Source organism: Somniosus microcephalus, chromosome 20 (genome assembly GCF_052327205.1).
Source record: "Somniosus microcephalus isolate GS21.2 chromosome 20, FLI_Smic_1.0, whole genome shotgun sequence".
Lineage (NCBI taxonomy): Eukaryota > Metazoa > Chordata > Chondrichthyes > Squaliformes > Somniosidae > Somniosus > Somniosus microcephalus.
Window position 1 is genome coordinate 54308514 of NC_141006.1, and position 24136 is coordinate 54332649.

A 24136-nucleotide genomic window follows, 5' to 3' on the forward strand; every position below is an offset into this window, starting at 1 on the left:
GACACTGGGGCAAAGCGACACTGGGACACTGAAGCATGGCGACACTATTGCACTGGGCACAATGACACGGGTATCGCGACACTGGGGAACCGCAACACTGGGGAACTGAGACACTGAAGCATAGTGACACTGGGACACAGCAACATTAGGCACGATGACACTGGGGTATTGGGACATTGGGGAACCTAGACACGGGCAACATGACACTGGAGCACGGCAACACCTGGACAGGGTGATACTGGACTACGGCGACATTGGAGCATAGCGACACTGGGGCAGTGGAGCATGGCGACACTGGGACACAGCGATACTAGGGCACTGGGCACTGGGACACAGCGATACTAGGGCACGGGGCACAGCGACACGGACACAGCGATACTAGGGCACGGCAACACTGGGACGCAGCGATACTAGGGCACGGGGACACAGCGACACTAGGGCACTGGGCAAGGCGACCCTGGGACACAGCGACACTAGGGCACTGGGCACGGTGACACTGGGACACAGCGATACTAGGGCACTGGGCACGGCGACACTGGGACACAGCGATACTAGGGCACTAGGCAAGGCGACACTGGGGCAGGGCGACACTGAGGCACTGGAGCTGGCAACACGGGGCCACAGCGACACTCGGGCATGACGACACTGGGGCATAGCAACACTGGGGAAACGACATTGGGGCAAATCGACACTGTGGCACAGCGACACTAGGCACAATGACACTGGGGTATCGCAACACTGGGGTATCGCAACACTGGAACGGGGCCTCTGGGGAAACATAGAAACATAGAAGATAGGAGCAGGAGTAGGCCATTCAGCCCCTCGAGCCTGCTCCACCATTCAATGAGATCATGGCTGATCATCCAAACTCAGTATCCTGTCCCTGCCTTCTCCCCATATCCCTTGATCCCTTTAGCCTTAAGAAATATATCTAACTCCTTCTTGAATATATTTAATGAATTGGCCTCAACTGCCTTCTGTGGTAGAGAATTCCACAGGTTCACCACTCTCTGGGTGAAGAAATTCCTCCTCATCTCTGTCCTAAATCCCCCTTATCCTTAGACTGTGACCCTTGGTTCTGGACTCCCCCGCCATCGGGAACATCCTTCCTGCATCAAGTCTGTCTAGTCCTGTTAGAATTTTGTAAGTTTCAATGAGATCCCCTCTCATTCTTCTAAACTCCAGCGAGTATAAGCCCAATCGACCCAATCTCTCCTCATACATCATTCCTGCCATCCCAGGTATCAGTCTGGTGAATCTTCGCTGCACTCCCTCCATGGCAAGAACATCCTTCCTCAGATAAGGCAACCAAAACTGCACACAATACTCAAGGTGTGGTCTCACCAAGGCCCTGTACAACTGCAGTAAGACATCCTTGTTCCTGTACTCACACCCTCTTGCTACGAAGGCCAACATACCATTTGCCTTCTTAACCACCTGCTGCACCTGCATGCTTACCTTCAGCGACTGGTGCACAAGGACACCCAGGTCTCGTTGCACTTCCCCGTCTCCCAATCTATTGCCATTCAGATAATAATCTGCCTTCCTGTTTTTGCCACCAAAGTGGATAACCTCGCATTTATCCACATTATACTGCATCTGCCATGCATCTGCCCAATCACCCAACCTGTCCAAATCATACTGGAGTTTCTCGGCATCCTCCTCACAGCACACACGCCCACCCAGCTTTGTGTCGTCTGCAAACTTGGAGATATTACATCTAGTTCCCTCGTCTAGATCATTAATATATATTGTGAAAATAGCTGGGATCCTAGGACCGATCCCTGCGGTACCCCACTAGTCACTGCCTGCCACTCGGAAAAAGAGCTGTTTATTCCAACTCTTTGCTTCCTGTCTGCCAACCAGTTCTCTATCCAAGTCAGTACCTTGCCCCCAATCCCATGTGCCTTAACTTTACACGCTAACCTCTTATGCGGGACCTTATCGAAAGCCTTCTGAAAGTCCAAATACACCACATCCACTGGTTCTCCCTTATCTATTCTACCAGTTACATCCTCAAAAAATTCCAGTAGCCACTGGGCACGGCAACACTGGGACAGTGAAGCATGGCAACAGTGGGACACAGCGATACTAGGACACTGGGCACAGCGACACTGGGGCAGGGCAACGCTGAGCACTGGGCATAACGACACTGGGATAGGGGGAGGGGCCGGGGCGAATTTCAATCTCTGAGCGGCCTGAGGCGCTAGGCCGAGTCGACTGTCTTTTCGTTTGAGTCGGTGGGAGCGGCACTTTTACCCGGCGATGTGGAAGGAGAAGCGGAAGCAGAAACCGGAGCAGCGGAAGCAGAAACCGGAGCAGCGGCTGCTGCCGACTGAGTCGAGGGAGCCGGTGGAGGGAGCCGGAGCCGGTAGAGGGGGCTGGTCCCCGTGCTCGTTGAAGGGGCCGGTGCCGGTGCACAAGCAGCAATTGAAGATGTCTTTTGACATGGGCCTTGAATCGTTCTCTGGGAAGGTGGCGGGGATGCCGAATTGGGCTGTGGGGATGCCGAATTGGGCTGTGAGGATGCCGGAGCCGCAGGCAGCGACGGTAATGGGGCTGCAGCCGGGCCCGGACTATCACTTGTTCTCGGATTCGGATTCGGACTCGGACGCCTTGGAAGCGTCCCCGCCCTCATCCCGAACCAGGCGCGGCCCTGAGGACGGCCAAGTGCCCCCTCGCAGTAAACCAGGTGAGAGAGTGTCTCCCAGTCAGGGCCTTTAGTGATCAGGCGGGCAATGGGCTAAACAGGGGCCACTGGAATTCACAGCATGAACGGGCTGTGGGAGAGCAGCGATTTGGGGCAGAGGTTCACAGGGCAGCACCCCAGGTCGGTAAAAAAAAATAATGAAACACTAGGTTTTATTACGAGGTTTAGAATATAAAAGCCAAAAGGGATTGCTGAGCCTATACAAAAGCTAAATAAGACCTCAGTTAGAGTACAGAGTGCAGTATTGGAATAAAAATAGAAAATGCTGGTCAGGTCAGGCAGCATCTGTGAATCATAGAATGGTTACAGCACAGAAGGAGGCCATTCGGCCCGTCGAGCCGGTGCCGGCTCTCTGCAAGAGCACTTCAGTTAAACCCACTCCCCTGCCCTTTCTCATAGCCCTGAATTTTGTTTTCCTTGAGGTACTTATCCAATTCCCTTTTGAAAGCTACGATTGAGTTTGCCTCCGTCACCCTTTCAGGCAGTGCATTCCAGATCCTAACCACTCGTTGCGTAAAAAAGTTTTTCCTCATGTGACCTTTGGTTCTTCTGCCAATCACCTTAAATCTGTGTCCTCTGGTTCTCCACCCTTCCGCCTTTGGGAACAGTTTCTCTCTATCTACTCTGTGCCGCTCATGATTTTGAACACCTCTATCAAATCTCCTCTCAACCGTTTCTGCCCTAAGGAGAACAACCCCAGCTTCTCTAGTCTATCCATGTGACTGGAGTCAATCATCCCTGGGACCATTCTTGTAAATCTTTTCTGCACCCTCTCTAAGGTTCATCCTTCCTAAAGTGTGGTACCCAGAATTTGACACAATACTCCAGTTGAGGTCGGATTAATGTTTTATAAAGGTTCATCTTAACTTGCTTGCTTTTGTACTCTATACCTCTATTTATGAAGCCCAGGATCCCGTATGCTTTTTTAATCGTTTTCTGAACCTAACCTGCCCTGTCACCTTCAATGATTTGTGCACATGTACCCCTAGGTCTCTCTGTTCATGCACCTCCTTTCGAATTGTACCCATTAGTTTATATTGCCTCTCCTCATTCTCCCTACCAAAATGTATCACTTCACACTTTTCTGCATTAAATTTAATCTCCACCAGCCTGTCTATGTCCTCCTGAAGTCTATCACTGTCCTCCTCACTGTTCACTATACTTCCAAGTTTTGTGTCATCTGCAAATTCTGAAATTGTGCCTAAGTCCAAGTCATTAATACATATCAAGAAAAGCAGTGGTCCTAGTACCAACCCCTGAGGAACACCACTGTGTACCTTCCTCCAGTCCGATAAACAACCGTTCACCACTACTCTGTTTCCTGTCACTTTGCCAATTTCGTATCCATGCTGCCACTGTGCCTTTTATTCCATGGGCTTCAACTTTGCTGGCAAACCTGTTATGTGGCACTTTTATCAAGTGCCGTTCATCAGAACAACGACCTGAAATATGAACTCAGTTTCTCTCTCCACAGATGTTCTCAGACCTGCTGAGTATTTCCAGCATTTTCTGTTTTTATTTCAGATTTCCAGCATTTGCAATATTTTACTTTTGTTTTTGTTTGCAGTGTTGGGCTCCACACAAAATGATGGCTATTGAGGCGTTAGAGAGGGTACAGCGCAGATTCAGTAGGATACTGCCTGGTATAAGGAAATACAAAGATGAAGACTTGAAAAATTGTGTCCTTTTTCATTCAAACAAAGCAGTTACGGGGTGATATAGAAGTGTTTAAAATTATGAAAAGATGGGGCAGGGTAGATAGAAGCAAACTGTTTCTAATGGTTGAGGGGTCAAGAATTAGGAGCTGTAGATATGAGATTAACTAAGATTTAGAACAGAGACCAGGCGAAACTTCTTTACAAGGAGAGTTGTGAGGCTGTGGAATTCACTTCCAGGGTTAGTTGTTCAGACAGAAACTATTCAAGATTGGATAGGTGAATACAGGAAAGGGGGTTGAAGGGATATGGTGACGGTGGGTAAATGTGATTAGGAACAGGAGTAGGCTATTCAGCCCCTTGAACCTGTTCCACCATTCAGTTAGATCATGGCTGATCTGTACCTTAACTGAGATGAGGAGAAACTTCTTCACTCAGAGGGTAGTAGGTCTGTGGAATTTGCTGCCCCAGAAAGCTGTGGAAGCTACATCATTAAATAAATTAAAAACAGAAATAGAGTTTCTTAGCAGTAAAGGGAATTAGGGGTTACGGGGAGCGGGCAGGAAATTGGACACGAGTCTATGTTTGGAACGGACATGGCCCTGTGGGTAACGGAGCGGGCTCAGGGGCCGTGTAGCCTGGTTCTGCTCCTACTTCTTGTGTTCTAATTATGTGTTAGATTTCAGGAGATGGTTCTATTCCTGTTCCTGGCTGGGGTGGAGATCACCTTTTACAGAAGGTAAGTACTGTAGAAAATATAGGGACAGTGATCTCCTGGACGAGTTTCGATCGCCTAGATGGGTCGGAGAGGAATTTCCCAGATTTTTTTCTCCCAAATTGGCCATTGGGTTTTTTATCTGGTTTTTCACCTCTCCCGGGAGATCACATGGGTTCGGGAAGGATGTAGAGTGATAGTAGATTTGAGGTTAGGATCAGATCAGCCATGATCTTATTGAATGGTGGAGCAGGCTCGAGGGGCCGATTGGCCTACTCCTGCTCCTATTTCTTATGTTCTTATGTTCTACCCACCTTGGTGCAGTATCCCTTAATACCCTTGCCTAACAAAAATCTATCAATCTCAGTTTTGACATTTTTAGTTGACCCCCAGCCTCAACAGCTTTTTGGGGAAGAGAGTTTCAGATTTCCACCACCCTTTGTGTGAAGAAGTGCTTCCTGACATCACCCCTGAATGGCCTAGCTCTGTTTTTAAGATTATGTCCCCTTGTTCTGGACTCCCCCACCAGAGGAAATGGTTTATCTCTATTTACCCTATAAACCCATTTAATCATTTTAAACACCTCAATTACATTACCCATTAATCTTCTATACTCTAGGAAATACAAACCTAGTCTGCTAATTTAACCTGTTTAGCCCTGGTATCATTCTGGTGAAACTGCACTGCACCCCCTCCAAGGCCAATATATCCTTGTTGCGATGTGGTGCCCAGGACTGAATGCAGTACTCTAAATGGGTTCTAACCAGAGCTTTATACAACTGTAACACAATTTCCACCCGTTTTCAGCCCCATAAGATAAAGACCAATATTCCATTAGCCTTTTAAATTATTTTTTGTACCTGTCCACTAGTTTTTAGTGATTTCTGTTCTGGGACCCCTAAATCTCTCTCATCATCCACAGCTTCTTGCCATTTAGAAAATACCCTGATCTACCTTGGGTCAAAAGTGGATGACCTCACATTTCCCCACATTGAACTCCATCTGCCACAATTTTGCCCACTCACTTAATCTGTCAATGTCCCTTTGCAACTTTCTGCTCCCATCGACACTATTTATTGTGCCTCCTAACTTGGTGTCACCAGCAAACTTGGATGTATAGCTCTCTATTCCGTCTTCTAAGTAATTTAGACAGTCAAAAGCTGAAACCCCAGTACAGGTCCCTGGGGAACACCACTTGTCACATCCTGCCAATTGGAGAACGTACCCATTATCCCCACTCTCTGTCTCCTACCTCCTGACCAATTCCCTACCTATGTCAGTAGGTTGCCTCCAATTCGATGCGCTCTCATTTTTGTTAACTCTGCTCACATGGGGGCTAAACACCAACATGGACTGGCCGGGCTGAATGGCCTGTTTTAGAGCTTGTTACCTCCAGACTCGACACTTCCAATGTTCTCTTGGCCAGCCTCGCACCTTCCACCCTCCATAAACTTCAGCTCACCCAAAACTCTGCTGCCCGTATCCTAACTTGCAACAAGTCCTGCTCGCCCATGAACCCTGTGCTCACTGACCTACGTTGGCTCCCAGTCCAGCAATGCCTCGATTTTAATTTTCTCCTCTGTTTTCAAATCCTTCCATGACCTCGTCCCTCCCTATCTCTGTAACCTCCTCCAGCCCTACAACCCTTCGAGATCTCTGCACTCCTCCAACTCTGGCCTCTAGCGCAACCCGATATTAATCACTGCACCATTGGCAGTCGTGCCTTCAGCTGCCTATGCCTTGAGCTATAGAATTCCCTCCCTAAACCCTCTGCCTATCTACCTCTCTCTCCTATACAACGCTCCTTAAAACCTACCTCGTTGAAAAAAGCTTTTGGTCACCTGTCCTAATATCTCATGTGGTTTGGGTTCAAATTTTTTGATAATGCTTCTGTGAACTGACTTACGACATTTTACTACGTTAAAGGTGCTATATAAATGGAAGTTGTTGTTGTAACCTTTATGTATTTCTTGGTACAGGAGCCACTGTGCCTCTGTTTCTGAGTGGTTACTCGTCTGTACAGCGAAAACAGCGGATTCGTGCACTGAAACATAATCTGTCTGTCTGCTTTTCCTCAGGTAAGGTTCGTGGTGTGACGGAGTATTCAGTACACACAAGGCATTTCATTGTTACCCCACCCCATTGGGTTATGCTATGGTCTGAAGGGAAACTCCTGATTGTAGGGTACAGTAACCTAGTTGTTACCGTACTGGACTAGAGAGACCCAGAGTCCAAGGTTCAAATCCCACCATGGAAACTTGTGAAATTGAAGTTGAAAAAACTGACACCAGAAACTCACCAAATTGATGTTAAAACCCACCTGGTACAGAGAGAGACTGCCACCCTTGCCTAGTCTGGCCTACCTGTGAATCCACACTAGATGTGACCCCATACTTAGTGCTTGACCCTTAACTAGGGATGGCCAAGAAACACACACAGGAAACTCTTTGGTATCCGGGACCGGCATGTTGCCGGTTGATCAAAAATTCCAGATGATGGAGAGGGTTATCTACTGAGGCTATTTTTAACAAAGAAAAATTTAAAAAATCAAGAAATGTGCAGTATACAGTAATTGGGTACTCACCTACAGAATGTTGTGTTAAATGGATGGTGAAAGATGCTTGATTAAGTACAGTACTGCCAGTTGAGGGTAATGCAATGCAATGACTACCAGCAGCGTGGGAGACACACAGCACCCCTGTAAAATGGTGGATCAGAAGAGACTACCAGCAGCGCGGGAGAGTCAGACTCCTGTTACAGGGGTATTGAGGTGTTCCGACTTCCGACAGCACCAAGAAGCCGAGTAGTGGCAGTTTGGAGAACTACCCCCACTGACTAACTCGGCCACCGCGGGAGACTCGGGACTCGGCAACAGGTGTTGTTTTCGGAGTGAGAATTTTGCCAGTTAATAGAGAATTCCAGACATTTAGGTGCCATTCAAACGAGAGTTTCCTGTACTTGGCTTGCCAGTGTTGCCCACAACAATTAAAAGAATTATGGGAGAGATGCTGAGAATATCTCAGATCTGACATTTTTAACAGTGGGTGTACTGGAGGAGGAGAGGGGACAAATTTTAGAGCTAGCTGTAGAAAAGTAATTATTTCTGAATAAAACAGCAGAACTCAGGGTTGATACGTCACCGGGCTCTGAGGGCATGGACCCTGGGCTGTTGAAGGAAGTCAGAGCGGAGATAGCAGAGCCTCTGACCACATCTTTTCAATCATCTTTAAATATGCAAATTGTGCATGGAACTGGGGAGTCGCCAATGTAAAACCCTTGTTTAAAAAGGAAGAAAATAAACTGGGTAACTAGACCAGTTAGTCTAACATCAGTTGTGGGCAAACTGTTAAAATTCATAATTTGAGGTAAAATTAATGAGCATTTAGAAATTAATGGGTTAATCAATGACAGACAGGCCAGATTTGTTAAAACAAAGCATAGTTTGACAAATTTATTTTGTATAAGGGACTGACTATTGATAACGGTAGTTTATTTGATGCAGTTTATATGGATTTTCAGGAGGCATTTGATAAGGTGCCTCTGAAGAGGCTTGTTAGATTTGTCAAACAGAGAGGAGAATTGTAAAAGAGTTCAGGAAGATGCAGACAGGCTAGCAGAATGGGCACACCAGTGGCTGATGCAAGCTAATGTGGAGAATTTGTGGTGATGTGTTTTGGGAGGACAAAGAATAGGAGCATACGCTCGATGAAAACCGCTGACAGGTGTGTATGAACAGAGAGACCTAGGGGTTCAAATACATAACACCCTGAAAGTAAGAGTACAGGTAGATAAAGCCATAAGCCCAATAGCATTTAGGTTTTATAACTAGGGTCATAGAGTACAAGAGTGAAGAAATAATAATACAGTGGATGCTGGTAATCAGAAATAAAAACAGAAAATGCTGGAAATACTCAGCAGGTCAGGCAGCATCTGTGGAGAGAGAAACAGAGCTAACATTTCAGGTCGATGACCTTTCGTCAGAACTGGAAAAAGCTGGAGATGGAACAGGTTTTTAAGCAAGGGCAGGGAAAGGGGGGAGGGGAGGAAAGAACAAAAGGGGGAGGTCTGTGATACGATGGAAGGCAGAGAGATTAAGAGATGGTGCAAGGCAAAAGGAGATGGTACTGGGACAAGTTAAGAAACAAAAGATGGCTCCAGAGGAAGTGTAAATGGCACAGGCAGAATGAAAGATAGCTGCCATGTGGGAGAGAAAAAAATAAAAATAAAATAAAATAAGTGGAAAGAAAAAAGGATAGGGGCAGAGGTTATGATCTGAAATTGTTGAACTCTATGTTGAGTCCAGAAGTCTGTAAAGTGCCTAATCGAAAGATGAGGTGCTGTTCCTCGAGCTTACGTTGAGCTTCATTGGAACAGTGTAAGAGGCCAAGGACAGAGATCAGAGTGGGAGTGGAGCAGAGAATTAAAGTGACAGGCGACCGGAAGCTCGGGGTCACCCTTACGGACTGAACGGAGGAGTTCCGCAAAGCGGCCACCCAATCTGCGTTTGGTCTCCCCATTGTAGAGGAGACCGCATCGTTAGCAGCGAATACAGTATACGAAATTGCAAGAAGTACAAGTAAATCACTCTTTCATCTGGAAGGAGTGTTTGGGGCCCTGGACAGTGGGAAGGGTGGAGGTAAAAGGGCAGGTGTTGCATCTCCTGCGCTTGCACGGGAAGGTGCTGGGGGAAGGGGTGTTGGGGAGATAGATAAAATTTTACAAGACACTGAGAAAGATACAGGGCTTTGGGGTGCGAGCAGAGCAATGGGTTTAGTGGTGAATTACTCCAGCAAAGGGCTGGCACAGGCATGATGGATGGAATGTTGTCCTCCTGTGCTATAAACTTTGGGGCTCTGCTGCTAATGGTGCTGTCAATTTTGTCCTTGGGGCTTTCTTCAGCATTAATATAGAATGTGTAGGTTCAGAACACTGAGTTTGTTGCTGTTCTTATGTTGTTCACACAGTTCCTGGTTGTTAAGTTTCCTTTTAATAAATTTGTCAGAAGTTTCACTGATGTCAGCCATGGCTCCCTTTCAGTTCCCCATTTCTGTGTGTCACTGCTCGTCACTGAGCCCCGTTACAGTGTTAACTTGCTGCTTCCCCAAGGGTTTGAAACACTGTCCACAATGCCTGTTGACCATCGCTGATCATCACAATTCATGGTCATGATATCTTCACCCAGAATGAACACTACCATATGTCATATTTGTGAGCACCCATGGGGGACATGTGAGTTGGATACCCCATATTATACAGGGTAAAACTGCCTCTAAAAATGAATTGTAAAAGGCAAAAAAAAACTCCCATTCCAATGCCACTGAGAATCTGGTAGAACTGGTTGTTAACAACGGCCAAGATAGCTACAAGCTAAAGAATTCCCCATGTAGGAACTGCTGATGATCCATTGATACCAGTTGGTATTGAATGCCAAGGGAGCCACAGGCCAGAGAAGTCCTGTTGGAATTGGCTGTGGAATTAGAATGTGCTCTGTGGGAAAAGAAACCCAACTAGGATATTTAAAAAAAAAAAAAAAAAAAAAATAATTTTCAAGATATGGCGTTTATTGCCCATCCTTGGTTGTCCTGCGAAGGTGGTGGTGGGCCTCCTTGAACTGCTGCAATTCATGTCGTGTTTTATTATTTTTCTTTGTAGCAATTTGATGCAATGGAGTGGGTTGCTGGGTCACTTCAGAGGACAGTTAAGAATCCACCACGTTGGTGTGGGACTGGCGTCACATGTAGGTCAGACTGGGTAAGGACGGCAGGTTTCCTACCCTAAAGGATATAGTGAACCAGTTGGGTTTTTACGACAATCTGGCAGCTTCATGGCTATTTTCACTGATGCCAGCTTTTTATTTCCAGGTTTTTTAAACCTCTCCCTTTAGTTCGTACCCTGGTGTGTAGCATCTGGGGTAGGGCCTGTTGCGATTTTTGAACTCTCTAGATATTTCTCATGCTCTGTGTGAAGACCCATCCCATACGTGAGCCCTTGTTTCCAAGGAGGTTTCCTTCCCTGAAGGACATTAGTGAACCAGTTGGGTTTTTACAACCAAACTGGGGAACAAAGAAATGGCAGACCAATTAAATACATACTTAGGTTCTGTCTTCACAAAGGAGGACACAAATAACCTCCCAGAGATGTCGGGGAACATAGGGTCTAATGAGAGAGAGAAATTGAATGAAATCAGTATTTGTAGGGAAATGGTGTTAGGAAAATTGAAGGGATTGAAGGCCGATAAATCCTCAGGGCCTGATAATCTACATCCTAGGGTACTTAAGGAAGTGGCCCTAGAAGTAGTAGATGCATTGCTGGTCATCTTCCAAAATTCTATAGACCCTGGAACAGTTCCTATGGATTGGAGGGTAGCTAATGTAACCCCACTATTTAAGAAGGGTGGTAGAGAGAAAACGGGGAATTATAGACCGGTGAGCCTGACATCGGTAGTGGGGGAAATGCTAGAATCCATTATAAAAGATGTAATAGCAGCGCACTTTGAAAACAGTGACAGGATCGGACAAAGTCAACATGGATTTACAAAAGGTAAATCATGCTTGACTAATCTACTGGAATTTTTTGAGGATGTAACTGGTAGAATAGATAAGGGAGAAACAGTGGATGTGGTGTATTTGGACTTTCAGAAGGCTTTTGATAAGGTCCCGCATAAGAGATCAGCGTGTAAAGTTAAAGCACATGGGATTGGGGGTAAGGTACTGTTGTGTCTCCTTGTGTTCTTATATTACGATTGTAATACAGACATTTTTATTTTAGTTTACGACTTTCACTCAGTTGTATTCTTGCTTTTATGATGTTGCTGCCGCATGGTGCGGAGTGATACAAGATGTCCGACCTTGCACTGCGCACACCTGTCACAGTGTGCCACATAGCAATATAAATACACTAACCAAAGTAGTTCCATATAACGATGTAACAAGTAGTTCCATTTAACGATGTAATAATATAACGATGTAACAGGTACTGTCTTGGACAGAGAACTGGTTGGCAGACAGGAAGCAAAGAGTTGGAATAAACGGGTCTTTTTCCGAGTGGCAGGCAGTGACTAGTGGGGTACCGCAGGGATCGGTGCTAGGACCCCAGCTATTCACAATATATATAAATGATCTAGACGAGGGGACTAGATGTAATATCTCCAAGTTTGCAGACGACACAAAGCTGGGTGGGCGTGTGTGCTGTGAGGAGGATGCCGAGAAACTCCAGTATGATTTGGACAGATTGGGTGATTGGGCAGATGCATGGCAAATGCAGTATAATGTGGATAAATGCGAGGTTATCCACTTTGGTGGCAAAAACAGGAAGGCAGATTATTATCTGAACGGCAATAGATTGGGAAAAGGGGAAGTGCAACGAGACCTGGGTGTCCTTGTGCACCGGTCGCTGAAGGTAAGAAAGCAGGTGCAGCAGGTGGTTAAGAAGGCAAATGGTATGTTGGCCTTCGTAGCGAGAGGGTTTGAGTACAGGAGCAAGGAAGTCTTGCTACAGTTGTACAGGGCCTTGGTGAGACCACACCTTGAGTATTGTGTGCAGTTTTGGTCACCTTATCTGAGGAAGGATGTTCTTGCCATGGAGAGAGTGCAGCGAAGATTCACCAGACTGATACCTGGGATGGCAGGAATGACGTATGAGGAGAGATTGGGTCGATTAGGCTAGAGTTTAGAAGAATGAGAGGGGATCTCATTGAAACTTATAAAATTCTAACAGGACTAGACAGACTAGATGCAGGAAGGATGTTCCCGATGGCAGGGGAGTCCAGAACCAGGGGTCACAGACTAAGGATAAGGGGTAAACCAGTTAGGACTGAGATGAGGAGGAATTTCTTCACCCAGAGAGTGGTGAACCTGTGGAATTCTCTGCCACAAAGGGCAGTTGAGGCCAATTCATGAAATATATTCAAGAAGGAGATGAATATATTTCTTGAGGCTAAAGGGATATGGGGAGAAAGGAGGGACAGGGTACTGAATTTGGATGATCAGCCATGATCACATTAAATGGCGGAGCGGGCTTGAGGGGCCGAATGGCCTACTCCTGCTCCTATCTTCTATGTTTCTATGTATAACTAACATGGAGGAAGAATGCAACATAATACAAAAAGGCATTAGAAAACCTGCAGCCTCTGCAGTTAAGTGACAAATTAACTTTAACATAGATAAATGTGAGGTGATGCATTTTGGTAGGAAAAATAGAAAAATCACCTTCACCCAAAAAAATAAGAAACTGAATAGCGTAGAAGAGCAAAGGGATCTAGTGATACAGGTGAACAAATCATTAAAAACAGCATCGCAGGTCAGTAAAGCAATTAAAAATGCTAACAAAGCAATGGGATTTATTTCTTGGGGTATAGAATTCAAAAGTAATGAAGTTATGTTAAACTTGTAGAGGACCTAAATACAAGGTAGTCACTAATCCAGTAGGGAAATAAGGAGAAATTTCTTTACTCAGACAGAGTAGGTAGAATGTGGAACAAGCTACCACAGGAAGTGCTTGAGGCTAGTATCTTGGATGCTTTCAAAAGGAAATTGGACGAATACACGAGAGAAAAGGGAATAGAAAGATCGGCTGATAGGCTGTGATGAGGTAGATAGAATGGGAGGAGACTTGTGTGGAGTATAAAGACCACCACAGACTATATATAAACTAGTGCCTCTGCTATCTCCTCTCTAGTTTCCTTTTTAAAAAATTCATTCATGGGCTGTCGGGTGTCGCTGACAAGGCCAGCATTTATTGGCCATCCCTCATTGCCCTCAAGAAGATGGTGAACTTCTTGAATTGCTGCAGTCCGTGAGTTGAAGCTGCTCCCACAGTGCTGTTCGGGAGGGAGTTCCAGGATTTTGACCCAGCGACGATGAAGGAACGGTGACATATTTCGAAGTCAGGATGGTGTGTGACTTGGAGGAGAACCTGGAGGTGGTGGTGTTCCCATGCGCCTGCTGCTCTTGTCCTTCTAGGTGGTAGAGGTTGCGAGTTTGGGAGATGATGGCAAAGAAGCTTTGGCGAGTTGCTGCAGTGCATCTTATAGATGGAACACACTGCAGCCACGCTATGCCGGTGGTGGAGGGAGTGAATGTTTAAAGTGGTGGATGGGGTGCTGCTCAAGCAGTCTGCTTTGTCCTGGATGATGTTGAGCTCCTTGAGTGTTGTTGGAGCTGCACTCATCCAGGCAAGTGGAGAGTATTCCATCACAGTCCTGGCTTGTGCCTTGTAGGTGGTGGAAAGGCTTTGGGGAGTTGAGAGGCGAGACACTCGCTGCAGAAAACTCAGTGTCTGACCTCCTCCTATAGCCACAGTATGTGGCTGGTCCAGTTAAGTTTCTGGGCAGTGGTGACTCACAGAATGTTGATGGTGGGGGATTCGACAGTGGTAATGCCATTGAATGAGATGGTTAGACTCTTGTTGGAGATGGTCATTGCCTGGCCCCTGTGTGGCACAAATGTTACTTGCCACTTATCAGCCCAAGCCTGGATGTTGTCCAGGTCTTGCTGCATGTGGGCACGGACTACTTCATTATCTGAGGAATTGTGAATTGAACTGAACACTGCAATCATCAGCGAACATCCCCACTTCTGACCTTATGATGGAGGGAAGGTCATTGATGAAGCAGCTGAAGATGGTTGGGCCGAGGACACAGCCCAGAGGAACTCCCGCAACGATGGCCTGGGGCAGAGATGATTGGGTTCTAACAACCACAACCATTTTCTTTTTGTGCTAGGTATGATTCCAGCCAGTGAAGGGTTTTGCCCCTGATCCCCATTGCCTTTAATTTTACTAGGGTTCCTTGATGACACACTTGGTCAAATGCTGCCTTGATGTCAAGAACAGTCAGTCTCACCTCACCTCTGGAATTCAGCTCCTTTGTCCATGGTTGGACCAAGGCTGGAATGAGCTCTGGAGCTGAGTGGTCCTGGCGGAACCTAAACTGAGCATCGGTGAGCAGGTTATTGGTGAGTAAGTGCCGCTTGATAGCACTGTCGACGGCACCTTCCATCGCTTTGCTGATGATTGAGAGTAGACCGATGGGGCAGTAATTAGCCATATTGGATTTGTCCAGCCTTTTGTGGACAAGACATACCTGGACAATTTGTCACTGTCGGGTAGATGCCAGTTGTAGCTGTACTGGAACTGCTTGGCTAGAGGTGCAGCTAGTTCTAGAGCCAGGTCTTCAGCACTACAGTCGGGATGTTGCTAGCATTTATTGTATCCAGTACACTCAGCCATTTTCTGATATCACGTGGAGTGAATCGAATTGGCTGAAGTCTGGCACCTGCGATGCTGGGGACCTCAGGAGGAGGCCGAGATGGATCATTCACTTGTCACTTCTGGCTGAAGATAGTTGCAAACGCTTCGGCCTTGTCTTTTGCACTCACGAGCTGGGTTCCGCCATCGTTGAAGATGGGGATGTTCATGGAACTGCCTCCTCTCGTTAGTTGTTTAATTGTCCGCCACCAGTCACGACTGGATGTGGTAGGACTGCAGAGCTTTGATCTGATCTGTTGGTTGTGGGATCACTTAACGCTGCTTCTGGTGTTTTGCATGCATGTACCCGGTTTTGTAGCTTTGCCAGATTGGCACTTCATTTTCAGGTATGCCTGGTGCTGCTCCTGGCATGCTCTTCTACACTCCTCATTGAAGCAGGGTTAGTCACCTGGCTTGATGGTAATGGTAGAGTGAGGGATATTCTGGGCCATGAAGTTACAGATTGTGGTGGAATACAATTCTGCTGCTGCTGATGGCCCACAGCGTCTCATTGGTGCCCAGTTTTGGGCTTCGAGATCTGTTCTGAATCTCTCCCATTTCATACAGTGATAGTGCCACACAACATGTCTTCAGTGTGAAGACAGAACTTTGTCTCCATAAGGACTGTGCGGTGGTCACTCTTAACAATACTGTCATGGACAGATGCAGCAGGTAGATTGGTGAGGACGAGGTCAAGTAGGTTTTTCCCTCGTGTTGGTTCTCTCACCATCTGCTGCAAGCTCAGTCTGGCACCTCTGTCCTTCAGGACTCGGTCAGTAGTGACACTATCCAGCCAGAGTGCATTCATTGCTTTTCCAAGTGGTGTTCAACATGGTTGATACAACAGCTAAGGGAGGGCGGTAGATGGTAATCAGCAAGAGGTTTCCTTGCCCGTGTGGTTGTAGCTGTACCTGATGCCATGAGACCTCCATGGGGTCTGGAGTCAATGTTGAGGACTTCCAGGGCCACTCCCTCCCGACTGTATACCACTGTCCGGTGGGGCAGAACATACCCATGGTGATGGAGGAGTCTGAGACGTTGGTTGATAAATATGATTCTGTGAGTATGACTATGTCAGGCTGTCTGTAGGACAGCGCTGCCAATTTTGGCACAAGTCCGCAGATGTTAGTGAGGAGGACTTTGCAGGGTCGACTGGACTGGTTGTGCTTTGGTCGTGTCCGAATCTGATACCTAAGTCGATGTCGAGTGGTGAATCCAGTTTTACTCTTATTGTACTTTTTGTAGGGTTTTATGCAGCTGAGTAGCTTGCTAGGGCAGTTAAGAGTCAACCAAATCACTGTGGGTCTGGAGTCACGTAAAGGCCAGACCAGGTAAGGATGGCAAGTTTCGTTCCCTGAAGGCCATTAGTGAACCAGTTGGGTTTTTACAGCAATCCGATAGTTTCATGGTCACTTTTACTGGTACCAGCTTTTTATTCCAGATTTATTTAATTACCTAAATTCAGATTTACAAACTGCCATGGTGGGACTTGAACTGGCGTCTCCAGGGTTACTGGTCCAGTGACATAACCACTATGCTGCCATACCCATGAGTATGCATTGGGGCATACCACCCAGACCTGGATATCCTCGTTTAGTTTTGCTAATTTGTCGATTATTTTCTCTTTCTATCACAGCTGTATTAATTTTTAAGCTCATCCTCTACTGAATTGTCTATTTCATTATCTTCTTTAGTAAAAACTGAGGCAAAGTAGTTATTCAGTACTTCTGCCATTTCTCTATTATTACATGATTCTCTGAGTATGACTATGTCAGGCTGTTGCTTGACGAGTCTGTGGGACAGCGCTCCCAACTTTAGCACCAGTCCCCAGATCTTACTGAGGGCTTTGGAGGGTTGTCTGGACTGGGTGTGCTTTTGTGGTGTCCCGATCCGATGCCAATTCATAACAGAGTGGTCCGTCTGGTTTTATTTTGGTTTTGTGGAGTTATCTGTGTGTAAAAAAAAAACTGTTAGGTGAGAAAGTGAAACAGTGATCCTCAGAAATAGAGATTGGAGAGAGAAAGTTCGCCGACTCGAAGGAACGGAACTGGAAGAAACTTATGGGGGAAGGGGGGTCGCGTGGTTTTGGTAGGGAGATGGACACAGACACAAAGAACCCGACTGAGGGATTTTCTGGGTTGGAGGCTGCTTTTAGGAACAGGAGGAGGCCATTCAGCCCCTTGAGCTGGTTTCGCCATTCAATTAGATCATGGCTGATCAGTACCTCCACTCCATTTACCCGCCTTTGTTTGAGGATGTTTGGTTCTATTACAGTTAGTTACTGAGTTACACCTTTAATTATACAACTGTTGCATGTTACCACCCGTGTCTGTCAATGTACATTTGTTCTTTCATGTTTTGTAGTTGACATCGAAGCCCTTGTCCAGGAGCTGCAGCCGGGGACAGTGTTACACCCCACGGTCTGTACCGAGGCCTGGTGTGGGGAGAACTGGTGCTGGCTGCATGACCTGAATAATTACTGTGCAAACCTGGACTGCTCTGCAGGGCACGGACTGGAAGCCCTGGTCACTGTGGTGAAAGCGATGATTGGAGTCGGCAGGTATTGGGGCATCACACCACGCTGGAGACCTCTCTATTTCTCTGGTTTTTATTCACGTATCTCAAGCTTTCGGAACCTTTACACCTCATTATTGAAGCTGGAGCCTGCGGCAGGTAGGTGTTCCTGGGGGGGCATCACTTGCATTTACCCCCCCACTTTCAACACAGGGTAGAACAATAAAGAATCATCCAACCAATGACGGGTAGCTTCTCTCATCTTTGAATGCTGATTGGAGGAGGAAACCCGACTAGTACGGTGATTGGAAGGCTCGCGCTGTGTCCTGTCGGAGATTGGGGGGTTCACGCTGTGTCCCGTGCAGTGATTGGAGGGCTCGCGCAATGTACCTTGTAATGATTGGGGGCCTCGCCCTATGTCCCATGCGGTGATTGGAAGGCTCGCGCTGTGTCCTGTCGGAGATTGGGGGCCTCGCCCTATGTCCCGTGCAGTGATTGGGGGGCTCGCGCAATGTCCCGTGTAATGATTGGGGGCCTCGCCCTATGTCCTATGCGGTGATTGGGGGGCTCGCGCTGTGTCCCGTGCGGTGATTGGGGGGCTCGCGCTATGTCCCGTGCAGTGATTGGGGGGCTCGCGCAATGTCCCTTGTAATGATTGGGGGCCTCGCCCTATGTCCCGTGCAGTGATTGGGGGGCTCGCGCAATGTCCCGTGTAATGATTGGGGGCCTCGCCCTATGTCCCATGCAGTGATTGGGGGGCTCGCGCTATGTCCCGCAGTGTTTGTTACATTTAGCCCGGGGAGCAGCTGATTGTCGGCCGAACTGCAATACTGGGCAGTGGGTGTGAATAGGACATTACGACCGAACTAGTGGATAGAACAACAATAACTTGCATTTATACAGTGCCTTTAGCATAGTATAATGTCCCAAGGGACTGCAGAGGAGTATAATCAGACAAAAATCGACACTGAGCCAAAGGAGGAGATATTAGGACAGGTAGCCAAAGGAGGAGATATTAGGACAGGTGGCCAAAAGCTTGGTCAAAGTGTTAGGTTTTATGGGGCGTCTCAAAAGAGATGTGACGCGTGAGCGGTTTAGGGAGGGAATTCCAGAGCTTGGGGCCTAGATGGCATGACCCCCCTCAATGGTAGGGCGAAGGAAGTGGGGGATGCACAAGAGGCCAGAGTGGAGGAACGCAGAGTTCTTGGAGGGTTGTAGGGCTGGAGGCGGTTACAGAGATATGGAGGGACAAGGCCATGGAAGGATTTGAACATGAGGATGAGAATTTTAAAATTGAGGCGTTGTTGGACCAGGAGCCAATGTAGGTCAGTGAGCACAGGTGTGATGGTTGAACGGATCATGGGGCGAACATGGAACTGCACAACATTTTGGTTTGAACTGATAAGTGGCAAGTAAAATTTGTGCCACACAAGTGCCAGGCAATCACCATCTCCAGCAGGAGAGAGCCCTAACCAACTCCCCTTGATATTCAGTGGCGTTACCATCGCCAGGTCCTCCACCATCAACATACTGGGGGTCACCCCAGAATGGAAAATGTCGTCAACTTTGCTTCACCCCTCCCTCACCTTCACATGGTCCATCTCAGACTCTTCCCTTCAACTTCTCTTATCTCCATTTCTGGGTTAAGCTGTCAACCAATATCTGCTATAAGTCCACCAACTCCCACAGCTACCTTGATTACACTTCTTCGCACCCCGCCTCTTGTAAGGACTCTCTTCCATTCTCTTATGTCTCCGCCGCATCTGTTCTGACAATGCCACCTTCCACACCAGTGCTTCTAATATGTCTTCCTTTTTCCTCAACCGAGGATGCCCATCCACTGTGGCTGTCACGGCCCTTGACCGTGTCCATCCCATTTTCTGCACTTCTGCCTTCACTCCTTCACATCCCTCCCAAAACATGATAGGTTCCCCTTGTCCTCACCTTCCTCCCCACTAGCTTCCACGTTCAACGGATCATCCTCCACCATTTACGCCACCTCCAGCGCAATCCTCCCCCCTCCCCCCATAACGCATCTTCCCCTCCCCTTTCAGTATTCTGAAGGGACCGTTCCCTTCGTGACACCCTGGTCCACTCTTCAAACGCCCCCAACAGCCGCTCCCCTTCTGGCACCTTCCCATGCAAGCGCAGGAGGTACAACACTTGCCCTTTCACCACCTCCCTTCCCACCATCCAGGGCCCCAAACACTCCTTCCAGGTGGAACAGCGATTTACTTATACTTCTTTCAACTTGGTATACTGTATTCGCTGCTGACGATACGGTCTCCTCTACAGTGGGGAGACCAAACGCAGATTGAATGATCCATTCAGTCTGCAAGTGTGACCCTGAGCTTCCAGTCGCTTGCCATTTTAATTCTCCACCCCACTCCCACTCTGACTCTCTGTCCTCGGTCTCCTACACTGTTCTAATGAAGCTCGAGGAACAGCACCTCATCATTCGATTATGCACTTTACAACTTTCCAGACACAACATTGAGTTCAACAACTTCAGATCATAACCACTCCTCCCATTTTCTTGGACAGGGGATAGTAATGGTTCTGCTGTTGCCATTTACATTTCCCATCTTTTACCTCGCACCATCATCCCTTTTGCCTTTTAATCACTCCTGCCCTCCACCCTATCACAGAACTTCTCTTTTGTTCTTTGCTCACACCACAACCCTCCAAACCTCTTTTTCCTGCCTATGTACTTGCTTAAAAACTGTTAAATCTCTAACTTCTTCCAGTTCTGACGAAAGATCAACGACTTGAAAAGTTACCTCTGTTTATCTCTCCACAGATGCTGCCTGACCTACTGAGTGTTTCCAGCATTTTTTGTTTCTAGACCAGATAACTTTGTTGTGCTTCGTCTTCCAGGTCACGTCCATTAAAGACTTGGCTACGTTGCTTTGGTTGGGAAAAAATCTGAGATACTAGCTTGGCATCCAGAAAAATGCCGCACCTGTTTTTAGTTACAGTCATGTATTTCAGAAGGAAGAATGCATCTGCCATATTCCAGTATCTGGTGGCGACTGTGGATGCAGGAGCTCTCTGTTAAACTGCCTGTTAGGCCTTGGCATCCAGTGTTAGTGTTTACTGAGGTGGCCCTGGGTTAAAAACTAGAGAGGCCCATGCAAGCTCCAGTGCGGCTGTGTACTGGCCCCATCAGTGTAATGAGAAATTTTCGGGGACAGAAAAAGTTTAACAGGCAGCTTGCCAGCCACCTGTCTCTCCAGCTGTGGCACATCCCTAAAGGATGCCACAACAAGTCTCTACTGGCTGAACTGCCAGCGCAGGCTCGGGAGATGCGTCCCACATATAAAAATAACCCCGGGGCCGGAAATCTGGCCAGGTGTGGGAAGCCTGGACCAGACTGTTTTTGTTGATGTTTGTTTCTGGTTTGCTTTAAGGGAAAGTGTTACAGGAATCGGTGGCAGCTGCTGAAGATCTGGATGTGACTAAAGTAGATTTGGAGACTCTGGCTGGGCTACTCTGTATTTATCGACCCTGGAAACCTCACACTGTGCAGCACTTAACAGCACCGTTGCAGGACTTTTACACAACTGCTATCTGGATTGTACAACAGGAGAATGTTTGGTATAAAAGAAAATTTCTACATGCTGTTCTTTTATCAATGAAAACTAAAGAGGATCAAGTGGAAACTTTTCACAAGTTCAGAGGAAATGAGATCTTACTACCGACATCCATTGGTGAGAGCAACTGTTAGATGTAGGATTCTGAAACTAGGAGCACTGCCAGGGCCAGTTTCCAGGTGTCCAATACTGGATTCAGGGAGGAGTTCATAGAATCTTAGAATGGCCTTCTTCCGTGCTGTAACCATTCGGCCCGTTGAGCCCGTGCTGGCTCTCTGCAAGAGCACTTTAGCTAGTCCCACTTCCCCGCCCTTTCCCCGTAGCCCTGCAAATGTTTTTCCTTCAGGTACTTATCCAGCTCCCATTTGAAAGCTGTGATTGAGTCTGTCTCCATCACCCTTTCAGGCATTGCATCTCTGACCAATGTTTCTTCACAAATTTTAGTTTCTGCATTATTTACAAATTTTTTGTCTATTTTTTAATGTAATTTTTTTTGTCTTCTAATATTCTTGTGAAGTGCCTTGGGACGTTTTACTACGTTATAAGGGCGCTATATAAATACAAGTTGTTGTTGTTGCATTCCAGATCCTAACTGCTTGCTGAGTAAAAAAGTTTTTCCTCCTGTCACCTTCGGTTCTTTTGCCAATCATCTTAAATCTGTGTCCTCTGGTTCGCAACCCTTCACCAATGGGAACAGTTTCTCTCTATCTACTCTGTCCAGACCCCTCATGATTTTGAACACCTCTATGAAATCTCCTCTCAATCTTCTCTGCTCTGAGGAGAACAACCTCAGCTTCTCCAGTCTATCCACGTAACTGAAGTCCCTCATCCCTGGAATCATTCTCGTAAATCTTTTCTGCACCCTCTCTACGGCCTTCACATCCTTCCTAAAGTGCGGTGCCCAGAATTGATCACAATACTCCAGTTGAGGCCGAACCAAATGTGGTAAACCACTGTTATACCTGCCTGTGTGGGTGTTTGTATTCCACTGTGTACATGTCTGTACATGCCTCGGCTGACTCCTCCCACGAGTCCAGGTATAAAGGTGACTGCTCCACAGTCCCTCTGTATTCTGGACTGGTCGACCACTCGAGGCACACCTTCATTCTCTTGTTAATAAAAGCCTGTTAGTTACTCGCTTAACCTCAGTCTTTTGAGTAATTGATAGCGCATCAATTTTATTAACAAGATTTTTTTATAATGGAGAAGATCCTCACACCAGCATGCCTGGACTTAGACCATCGGGAGGCGGACGCATCCACCAAGTTTGCTCACTGGCTTAGGTGCTTTGAAAGATTCCTGATCGCCTCCGCTGCAACGGTCAAATCGGATGAGGACAAACTGGATGTCCTGACCTCCAAAGTGAACCACCGAGCGTACTCGGTCATCCAGGACGCGACCTCGTACACGGCTGCTCTCAAGCTCCTCAAGGACCAGTACACGCGCCCAGTGAACGAGGTGTACGCCAGGCACCTCCTGGGGAGTCGTAAACAACAACCTGGGGAATCGACCGAGGAATACCTTCAGGCACTGTCTGTGCTTGGCCGGGCCTGTGGTTGTAAGGATGTAAAGGCCGCCGTGTACACAGAGGAACTTATCCGGGACGCTTTTGTAGCGGGCCACAGGTCCAATTACACCCGACAGCGACTGTTGGAGCAGAGTGACTCGACCTCAACAAGGCCTCTGAACTCCCACTATCATTGGACGCAGCCTACCAGGGCATGGATGCCTACTCCTCTGCACCGTGGACGCCGCGGGGAACGACAGCCTGGGACACGGTAGGACCGTCTCATAGCGCCGTGCCACCCCAGCCACATCCCAGCAACGGCCCAACTACCGCAGCAGTGTCCCAAGGCCAGAAATGCTACTTCTGTGGCCAGGCCAAACACCCCAGAGCGCGCTGCCCGGCGAAAAATGCGATCTGCTCGGGCTGCGGGAAGAAGGGACACTACGCCAGCGTCTGCAGGGCCAAAGCCACCCCGAACCCCAGCAGCGCCGCGTGTGGGCCGTGCGGGCCGCCATCTTGGGCCTCCCCAGCCATGTGCGAACCACCGGAACAGCAGCCATTTTGGACGCCTCCAGCCACATGGGGATCATGGACGCCGCCATCTTGGACGCCAGCCGGGACGCAGCAGGCCCCCAACACCGCCTCATCTGATACCCGCAGCGACACACCGACCCCTACGCTGGCCTCCGTTACGCTGGACCAAGCGAGACCGCACCAACTGGCCCGGTCCACAATGGACATTAAGGTCAATGGTCACGAAACAACCTACCTTTTTGACTCTGGGAGCACGGAGAGCTTCATCCACCCCGACACAGTGTGGCGTTGTTCTCTCCCAGTCCTGCCTGCGCACCAGCGGATTTCTATGGCCTCCGAGTCCCAGTCGGCGGACATTGGCGGCTACTGCGTGGTGACACTCTTAGTAGACGGGACTGTGTACGATAATTTTAAAGTTCTGGTCCTGCCCCACCTCTGCGCTGCCGTTCTACTGGGGTTAGATTTTCAGTGCCACCTTAAAAGTGTTACGATGGCGTACGGTGGACCCCTCCCCCCACTCACAGTCCGCAGCCAGCCGCTTCGAAACTGCCCGCCGCGCACCAGGTGCAACCTCTCCACACTCAGTCACCCCCCCCCCCACTGTTTGCTAACCTCACCCCCGACTGTAAGCCCATCGCCACAAAGAGCAGGCGATACAGTGCC

The 24136-nt window shown here is 47.8% G+C and overlaps 1 pseudogene across 1 annotated transcript in view; it reads left to right on the forward strand.

Annotated features, from left to right (window-relative positions):
- The first annotated feature begins 2265 nt into the window (after window positions 1-2265).
- The window catches only part of LOC147103270 (uncharacterized), a 66300-nt pseudogene continuing 44429 nt past the window's right edge, over window positions 2266-24136 (forward strand). The window contains exons 1-4 of the transcript XR_015073005.1: window positions 2266-2692; window positions 7060-7158; window positions 17690-17998; window positions 21250-21549. The product of XR_015073005.1 is annotated as an uncharacterized LOC147103270 (transcript). The remainder of the gene's footprint in view (window positions 2693-7059; window positions 7159-17689; window positions 17999-21249; window positions 21550-24136) is intronic.